Genomic DNA, 9,515 nt, shown 5'->3' on the forward strand with positions numbered 1-9,515 from the left:
TGAGGTAAATTAGATTAGCCTCCAGGGACACAAAACTAGCAGTTTGTACAACAGTTGGGACACAAGTTCTGCCAGCACCTGTTCACTCCTGCCCTCTGTTTTACAGGTAACAGAAAAAATTACCCCTTCACTGGATTTATTCACTTGGGGCCATAATGCTTCTATTACAGTTTCCACAATTAAGTTACAGAGAATTAGGAAATTATTAAGAGAAGTTTTAATAAAGAATCAATTTGAGATCAGTAAAGGTAATGAGTTGTGGTACTTGTAACTATTTAAAACACTTTCAACTAATGTACTCATAAATTCCCAGAACACATACTGCTCCTGTCTGTGACATGCTGATAAACTAAGTGTTCATAAAACATTTATATGAACCACCAGACTAAGCAAGCAAATGTCTATGCTACAGAGTTTCTGCTGTGAGATACCTGGTTAAACCGTGTTTCAGTGATCACTGTTGTTGAAGGTTTATCTCAGCTGGGCCATTTCATGAGATTAAAGTTGTTAAAAACAGTTTCTGCTAGCACTGCCTGCACAGGAACAGACAAGCATACAGTCTCAGTGGTCTAAAAACCTTTTTTTCTTTTTCTACCTCCACGTTCTCACTGGAAAATCTAAAAACACTTCCTTTTTTACAGCACAAACATCTGGCATCTCAAGGAAAGACTTCCTGGCATTGCCTTTGTTGCCATAACTGGCAGGTCCCCAGTGAGTGGAAGCCTCTTGTTGAAAAGACTTGGAGGCTGATTGCTTTGGTCCAGAAGGTTTACAGTGACTGCCCTGACATTAATTGTGTTCAGCTGTGGTAGATAACCACAGCCTTGCAATGGCCCGCTGTAGGAACTGCTAACTAATGTTCTTGGGGGTGATGGGGCACTAGCCTAAGGGAGACACTCCAGCAGTAGCAGAGAGGGGGGCCAGATGGGCTGCACCTATGCAATTTCTTATTTCTATAGGGGGAATGTGATTATTCCTTCTGCTAGTGTGGACCTAGCCCCTTGTACTGTGCGGTCAGAAAATGTGTTTCAATTACCAGCTCACCTAAATCATGCCATGAGACTAAAGCAGGTCATTAGTTAATTTGCAAGGTGTTTGACATTAGCCAGAAGTGAACAAGAGGACAAATAATGCCTAATAACGTGCAGCTCAGAAACTTCACAAAGGAAATAAACTAAGCACAGATTTGGTCCTTAAACAAGGAACAAGAAGTATTAGCGTAATTCGCCAAAGGGATCAGGCAGCTTAAGAAGTGGGGGCAGCCCTAATTGCTGATGAGGTGCAGGTGGAAAGGATCAGGCCACTGGGTGTACCCTGCCCCCTCCCCCGCAGTTGAAAGAGCCTAGCTGAGAGAGCATGAAGGGGAAGGTTGTTGTTGTTGTTATAGTTATAGTTAATATGGGGGAAGTGGTTGCTTGTTTTGCATCTAGAAGGGTACTGTTTCTGCTTGTTAAATTTGAGGGATTGGGGTTTTTATGTTCCTCTCTTTTCTGAGAGAGGCTCAGAATAGGTGGTGTGTTAAGGGGCTTGGAAAAACATGTGATTGTGTTTTGACGAGCCCAGTTTGCAGGAGTTGTAGTTCCTATATTTTCAAAGCTGTGTGGACTGTGTGATTACCTGCAGGTATGTAGTGCTCTCAAGTATTTTATTTATCTTGATTTAGAAAAATGTGCTAGTGCCCCTTGTTCCCTTAATAGTTGTATATGTGGTATTTGGTCACTCCACTCACTGTCACTAACTTTTCTGCCCAAGTATGTTGTGACAACTTGATGCTTTTCCTCTTGAAAGGAGGGGTACTTCTGGGCTCTTCTGTAGTTACAGCACGCTTAATGTTGAACTGTATGATTTTTAACTTGAAAGCGTCTTGAAACTTGCCTCTCCCAAAGAGGCTGGGACAATTGGAGGTATCTAAAACAGTCTAGATGGTATCAATGAGCAGTTTTCAATTCGGTTTAGTGGAGGTGGCATCAGAACTGGTTGGAGCGCTCCTCCAGTGTAACTTTGGTTTTGTAAGCCCCAGGAGCTGAACTAAATGCTTTGCTCTGTGCAGATGATTTGGAAAGCCTGTGTATGTTTAGTGTAGGCAACTCTGGATTTTCTGTACTTCCACTTGCTCCTCATGTTACTACATATGCATATATCTTGAAGCTTAATTCCTAAGCTTTTAAAGGTGGGTTAAGACCTGTGACTGCAAGGTGTACTAGACTTCTCTGCATACTAACCCTTTCTGGACTTGCTAGATGCCTTTCAGGGTTAAAGAAGGGAAAATGGGGGCTTAAGATCTGCACACAGTGGAGCATCTGGAGGGCCAAAGCTTGGTGTAAGTCTAAATCAAGAACAGGTTCAAAGCAATAGCCCATGATCCTGGTGATCTTCTGAACTATTCCAGGAGGTTTAGATCCCTGTCAATGGGCTTGTACACCTAGACACTTGAGTTTCATATGGCATTTGAAACTGTTTTACCTTTTTTGTTGTGTCCTTGGCCAGCAATACCTGTTCTTATGGTTGATTGTGATGGCACAGTAGTCTTTCCCCAGGTGCTGCTGCTGCAGTTGAGGGAGTGAGTAGAATGAAAGCTTCCAGTCCAAGCAGCCCCTCAAATCTAAATCTTCTGCCTATGACTGCCCTGCAGTTGAAATGCTGTAAGGGCTCTAGCTCACTTGCTCCCTGTCATGCCAAGCAGTCTTGAGTGTACTCCTAAGGTGAAGTAATAAGGTCCTATCACTAGGACGCTTCTGTGACCAACTTTGTGACTGGAGAGCCTGTGAGCTTTGTGGGCCACATCACCCTGCTTTAGTCCATTCTAGCTGTGTTCTAGTATGGTTTGCTGTCCTGTGCCCCCAGAACTTAGAACCACTGCATTTAGGAAATATGAAGCATGGTACCCAAATGTAACTAGCCATGCTTCAAGTTACAGGTTGGAAACTTCTTGTTTAGGGCTGCCCACCTGGGGGCTAAAATGTGAAAATTGGGACTGATGGGTGTGGGGGTGGCTCAGCCACTTTAGTACTGCTACTGTAGCAGGTATTTCTAGGGCTCCAAAAGATGTCATGTGGTGTGTGGAGATGAAGTGGTTTGCCACTGATACAGAGCAAGCACTTGATTTGTTTGCTTAAGCATGGTGCTTGCATGAAAGCCTGAGTTGACCCAGGGTTGCATATTTGGGGGTTGGAGGGGAGGTGCTGCTTGTTGGTTTTCTGCTCTCTCTGGCTTTGGTTTTATTTGTTTAGGGCTCTTTCCCTTGCCTGGAGTTAGGGCCACTCCTATCCACTGAGGCATTTTGAGTCTTGAAATGCCTCCTTAACAATAAGAGGGAAATGTTTTTAACCAGTACCAAGCCCTATGTAGCACCCATCTCTGGTAGTAGCTAAGCAGGCTACTGTTGACCAGTGAACTACCAGCATGGCTGACCTCTGCCTCTATGCCAGGCAAGGGATGGGGCACCCTCTTTGGAGCAGAACTCGCTTGAGCTCTATGCTAGTGGAAGCTGGGAGAGTAAAGCTAGTTAGCTGGGTAGCAAGTAGGGTGGCTATCGGAGCAGAAAACCAGGAAGTCCTCTACTCTGTCCTCCACTGATACAAAACTGGATGCCTTTATATCCTCTATTTCTCTCCAAGTGAAAAATAGGGGACATAAAGGCATCTGGTTTCATATCAATAGAGGACAACTGGACTATTTTCTATGATGAACACCCTACTAGTTAGCCCCTGGGGTTGTCCTTGCTTGTGCTCATGCAACCTTGCAGAATCCTGCTTACCCCACAGATTGTAGCACAAGTAGGTATGTGGGTTCAATGTGAAGATGAGGGTGAGACACAGAATCTTTTGCCTGTGCTGGAAAAGTGGTCAGGAACACTTGCAAGGCTGGACTGAGGCCTGAAATGCCAGGGCTAAAATACATTTTGGGATGAAAGATCATCTGTCAGCCTTGGAAAACAAAGCAAAGACCTGTGAAATACAGGTGCTCAGCCTGCTTCATTATCTCTGTTCTTCCTAGTTCTATGCACACCACGCTTGGCTGTCCAACTCTGACCTAACCAAACTTGGGACAAGACACTGAGGCTCTCCACGGTCTTTCTGGCTGCTCCAGCAAAGCCTGCCTAGACTTGCATACAGTTATCATCTTCTCAGCAGTAGCTGAAGAAGTATTGGGAGTAGCTTGCCTTACAACCTCACTTCTGCAAATCCTTGTATTTGCCAGGATTTCTCCTGAGCGTTCTTTGCCAGCCCTTCGAACTCTGGGCTGTGTGCTGCTGTGGCTGACTAGGCTGCCGGGAGTTGGGGGAGGAAACGTTGCAGGCAGGAGCTCTGCATCAAGCAAAGAGGAAGAGTAAAGCTTTACGGAGATCACATATATCCCCTCTTCTAGAAGAAGTTCGTTAGAAATGCTTCTTCAACCATCTTTGCATGGCAGGGAGGAAACCTGTAGCGAGTTGAACAGGTCAGGTTGACTCATCATGGGCAAGAAATAGTTGAGTAAGGGGCATATATGCAGGTAGTCTGCCTGGGCAGGGCTGGGTTGCAACAGTCCCTTCAAATTGACTTCTCTTCCCTAGTGGAGCTAGCTGTGGAGCTAGTGTACATTTTGGAATGAGTAGCCCTGGCTGGCTGCCAGGGGAGCACAACTCGGCTGCCCAGATGTACACTGCAGTGATGCATCCCCTCTCTACTGCTTATCAGCAGGGTTCCTGCAGAGTGAGTGAGCTACTGTCTTCTGGTAGCATCTTCTCTTTAATGGGGGTTCATTTTGTCCCATGTCCCCAGGTGTGCCACCTTACCAAGGCTTGGCATAGTGCAGATGGCACCTCCCTGCAAAAGGCGATGGCCTGATGGTCAGCTATGTGGCTTCCTGTTCAGCAGGGTTTAAAATGGGTGTTGCCAATAGATGTGAGAAGCAGTTCTGCCTTTTCTCAGCTATTGCATCCCTCCAGTCTATATGATGGGAGGATTTAGAGCTCCAAGCTTCTGCACATGGGGGTGAGTTGTTGTATCAGCTTGTAGAGGATGAAGGACAGCAGAAAACCTGGTGCTGCTTGTGAGGCAAAGCTAATGTATCCCTATTGTACACCTCTGACCCTAAATGCCTTTTACAAGAGCGAACCCAGTTTCTCTTCTAGCTTCTCAGGTGGTGTGTGTTGCTTCACTGTTAACTTTATTCCTGTGGCTTGCATTGGGGCAGGGAATGCTCTCGCTACAGTTAAGCAACAAGAGAATTAACCCAACCATCCTGAGATCAGCATCTGTATGGATACTCCACCAAACACCTGGAGATTTTTATAGCTCTCTTCTCTGCAGACTGTGACCACTTAGAAGAGGATGGACATTTCACCTTCATCCTGTGCTGCTGCTTCCCTCCTTTCTTTCATGTCAGTTGGGCCATTTTTTTTTTTCCTTCCTGTTTCTAATATGGTCAAATCAAGAGTGGGGGTTTTGAGTATAAGGGCAAGACTTATATATTCTCTGAGCCTCTGTCTCCTGTTTTTAGCTGCCAGAGCATGGACAAAGGAAAGATCTTGGACCATCCAAAGACGAATGGGAACTTGCAGTGGATCTGCTTGATGGGCAATGACTGTTTCTGTATGGCTGCATGGTAAGAGCAAGCTAGATTATGATGTGGAGGGGTAAGTTGTTGAGGTGAAGGTTCAAGTTGGTATAGGGCACCCATGGTGATAATATCAACTGATGCATGCTTCCAGGTAGCAAGTCTTTCTCCCTGTTCACTTGGTAGCGATGGATGAAGTCATTATACCAGATGTATGACTCGTTTATGGGAAGTGACCTGTCCTGCCAACTCTACTAAAATGTGTAGTGCTTGTAACGGAACAGTCCCCCTCTAAGAGGGATTACCAAAGGAGGTTATAACCATAGGCAAACATGGGTACCTCTTCAGTCTATGCCTACACAATTTGAGGCAAGTGCAAGGATCTATACATGGATGAGATGCCTTGAGATCCAGTAGTGATCATTTAAAAGGAACTGCTCAGCCGTGGTTGTACTCATGGAATTTCCAGTAGGGTCAATAGTCTTGTTAGGAACCAGCCGAGGGACAAGACTATCAAAATACGGTGAAACCATCTTCTAATGACAAGTGAGAGAGGCATGTTGAGACACTTCCATGGTATAAGGTTGCTGGCTGATGGCTTAGTTTCTTTCCCTAAGCCAACAGCCTCCTTGGTCTTGTCTGACTGGAGGGAAGACTTGTGAAGGGCTGGAAGGGAACTCCAGAGATCATCTAGTCTAACCTGCTGCCTGTGGCTGGATCATCCCTACCCTAACCATCTCTTTCAACCCTAATCTAATCTTTACATGAGACTACCCTCAACACAGACCTAATGCACTGACCTGCTGCAGGTAAAGCAGGGGAGCCATGGCTGCCTATGTCTTGCCCCTATAAGGTGCTGTCAATACAGGCTGGAGAGATCCTGGCCAGAGGGTTGTGCCCTACAGCACAGAGGAAGACAGCCCCTCTGCCCCACAGCCCACACCAATCTAACCCTGGGGTAAAAGTTTTTTGTAGAGACCCATGTGGCCATGTGTCTGACCCTGAGTGGAGGGGTAAAAGCCTTTATCCAGGACCCTCCAGCTTTGCTCCTAGCAGGAGAACTGGCACACTCCAGGTGAAGTCCCCAGTCTTGGCTTAGCCAACTCCCAATGCCTCTGGGGAGGCTTAGAAACACCCTGGCATGCACAGCAGAAAAAAGAGGTGTGGAAGATGGGATTGAGAGCAACAGGCAAAGCACAAACATGGAAAATACCCAGAGTAGAAAATGGTCATAGTTATGCCTAGATCATCTCCGCCCAGTGGCTGCCCAGCCTCTTCTTGAATGCCTCCAGGGACGAAGAGTCCACAGCTTCCCTAGGCAGGCTGTTCCACTGGCTGGCTTCTCACGGTGGCTTTCTCCCAGATATCCACGCTAAGCTTTCTTTGCAACTTAGAGCCATTGATTTTTACATCCTTCTCTCTGCAGTGAGTGAGAGAGAAAGTGCTTTTCCCTCCTTTCTGGGAGCCTTTCAGGTAATTCCTTCAAATGCCACTTGGGTCAAGCTGGTCCCTCTGGATTATGGATAGGACGCAGTCTCCGTTTTGAAACCTTTGCTGAAACAACATGCCGTCTCTTAAGAAGGAATGGGGCTTCAAGCCAGTGTTTCAGTAAGGCAGTGAAATGATCTTTCCTAATGGGTTATTGGCTTGCCTGTAGTCCTCCGTACCAAATTGGGCATGTTGGAAGCAGGGTGCCTAACCTCCTGATTTTATCACTAATCCCATGATACATATTTCTGTAGACCTGTGTGACTGACTGTAGCAGCTCTGTTTGAAGAACCCTAATTTTCTGCAGTAAACCCAGATGAAGGGGGTGGGGGGCGGGGAAATAGCTGGGACACCTTTTTAGAAGCTTCAAAACCAGACGGAAAATGAAGGTGTTCTGGAATTGCTTGATTCATAAAGCCCCTCTCGAGGATGCTTGTGGGAGCTGACTTCTTTCCATGTTTTGGAGTGGTCAGTACTACAAAAGCAACCAGGTTTTCATGGATAATGGAGAAGATGTGTGCATCTATGACCTTTTAAAAACAGGCTGGTCTTCCCTTCATAATTAACAGTAGTTGGGACACAAGTTCTGCCAGCACCTGGTATCCTAGCTACCTTTGCCAAGAAAACCATCTTCATTGCTGTGCAGTGATGCTTTTAACATTAGTCTCTTGGCTCACAATTTTGTATGAGCTACAGCTCATGATAATGTTTGCTAGCTCTTCCTTTGTATTTCAGCGTGGTGGCCTTTCCTTGAGCTAAGCTTCCCGCAAAGGAATGGTAACCATCTTGCCTGCCTCTAAGCGTTTGGGAATATCGGTTGTCAGTCCTACTTGAATGATCACCATGAGCAGAGGGGCCTGATTGGGGTTCTGGATATGTCTGAGAAGTGAGCCAACTCGTAAAGTAAATGCAAGTTCTCAAGGCAAGTATTATATAGTTTAGCTACTATCAGCCCCTCATTAACAAGACTCCTGGAAATACAATTTGGTGGCTGTCAATTTAGCCATTTCTCAGGACTGAAGGGTTTCCTTCCCCTGTCACAATAACCCCACCTTCAGTACAGGCAACCTGCTAAGGAAGTGGTCTCTTTGTAAACAATGTGCTACTCTGATAGGTTGTCAGGTCTACTGTCTTCAGTGCTGAAACTTATTCCACCCGCCTCCCCCCCTCCCGCCCCCCTTGCTATCTGTCAAGCAGTGCAGCTAGGGCAGGCTGGTCTTGTGTAATTGGTAAAATTCAACAGTAATCTTCTCAAAGGTTGCAGTGATGATGCCTGTGCAGAACTACTGCAAGAGAATGCCATTGTGCATCTTACCCGGCTGGGAGAGCTCCCTCAGCCTGACTAAGGGTGTTTATACCCTGAAGCTTGCAAAGAAGAATTTTTTTCCAACTGTTAGCTTGTCTAATAAAGGATGGGTAAATCTGATACAAAGAACCTTGTCTGCCTGTCCTTAGAGCAGCATAGCTACAACCTAAACAGCCTGGAGAGCTGCTTTTCCACCTAGGGTGGAGCTGTGGGGGTTAATTAATTTAATGGCTGAGTAGCTGCTTGATGCTTCCTAATCCCTCCTCTCCACAGGTGTTAATGGCCCTTGACCTTGACCTAATTGTGGTAGCTTCTCTTCTAGGAATTGCCTTGTCTGTCATCCACTCCTGGTACTGTTTCTCGCTCCCCCCAGCATGTTCAGTAAGGGTGTGCAGCTCTCTAGGAGCCGGCACCTGGTGGTGAATGGGAACAGTTGGGACTAGGGAGAGGGGCAGGGCTAGAAGCAGGCTGAAGTGGGTAGTGGTGCAGCAGTGGGGAGGTGGAGGGAGATGCCAAGGTGAGGTGAAGGGAGCTCCTGCAGTGACCCTTTCCTGGGTTAGTCCTGGAGCACATGATGGAGCCTGAAGCAGTGACACAACCAGGGTGGCAGAAAGCCCTGCAGAGGTGGATGGGCAGGGCTGTCTCCTGGGGTCGGGATGCTGCCAGCAGCTGAAGCAAGTTCTCCCCTGACAGTGTCTTAGTCTTGATCTGTGGAGGGTGGAGGCCAGATGGCATGGTGCAAGAGGGGGGTGGGGGGTGGTGGGGCAAAGTGAAGCAGTTGGTGCCTTGTATCCACATGCCTCATGGTCGGTGTCTGTGAAGGGTGGTGAGGGAAATGGTTTTGGAGGGTTTTGAGGAGAAGAAACCTGCGAGGCCTTAAGCGTTTGAGCAGTGGGGCAGTTGTAAGCAAGGGGCCTTAGGGGGCAGTGGGCCTTGTGGAGAATGCATGGTGAGTAGGGTTTGGAGCCTAGCCGGTGCGGGGAGGTGTGGGGGCAGCTGAGTTTTGGGGGGGAAGCTGGATTCTGAGAAGATGGAAAAGGGATTGTGGGCGAGGGGGGAGCAGGGTATGCAAGGAGTAGCAGTGAAGTTTGACTACGTGGAGGTGCCTGAAAGGGCCCAGTGAGCTGGGTAGTGAGGAGTCGGGCAGGCTGGACATGAAGGGTTGCATCTGTGCAGGATA

General features: G+C 47.1%; 1 long non-coding RNA gene across 1 annotated transcript; it reads left to right on the top strand.

Annotated features, from left to right (window-relative positions):
- Window positions 1-737: 737 nt before the first annotated feature.
- Window positions 738-7,945, top strand: LOC132248507 (uncharacterized). The gene is made up of 3 exons (XR_009459706.1): window positions 738-1,623; window positions 5,485-5,589; window positions 7,765-7,945. It is a non-coding gene; the product is annotated as an uncharacterized LOC132248507 (long non-coding RNA).
- Window positions 7,946-9,515: the final 1,570 nt, after the last annotated feature.

This window comes from Alligator mississippiensis, chromosome 1 (assembly GCF_030867095.1).
Source record: "Alligator mississippiensis isolate rAllMis1 chromosome 1, rAllMis1, whole genome shotgun sequence".
NCBI classification, from domain to species: domain Eukaryota; kingdom Metazoa; phylum Chordata; order Crocodylia; family Alligatoridae; genus Alligator; species Alligator mississippiensis.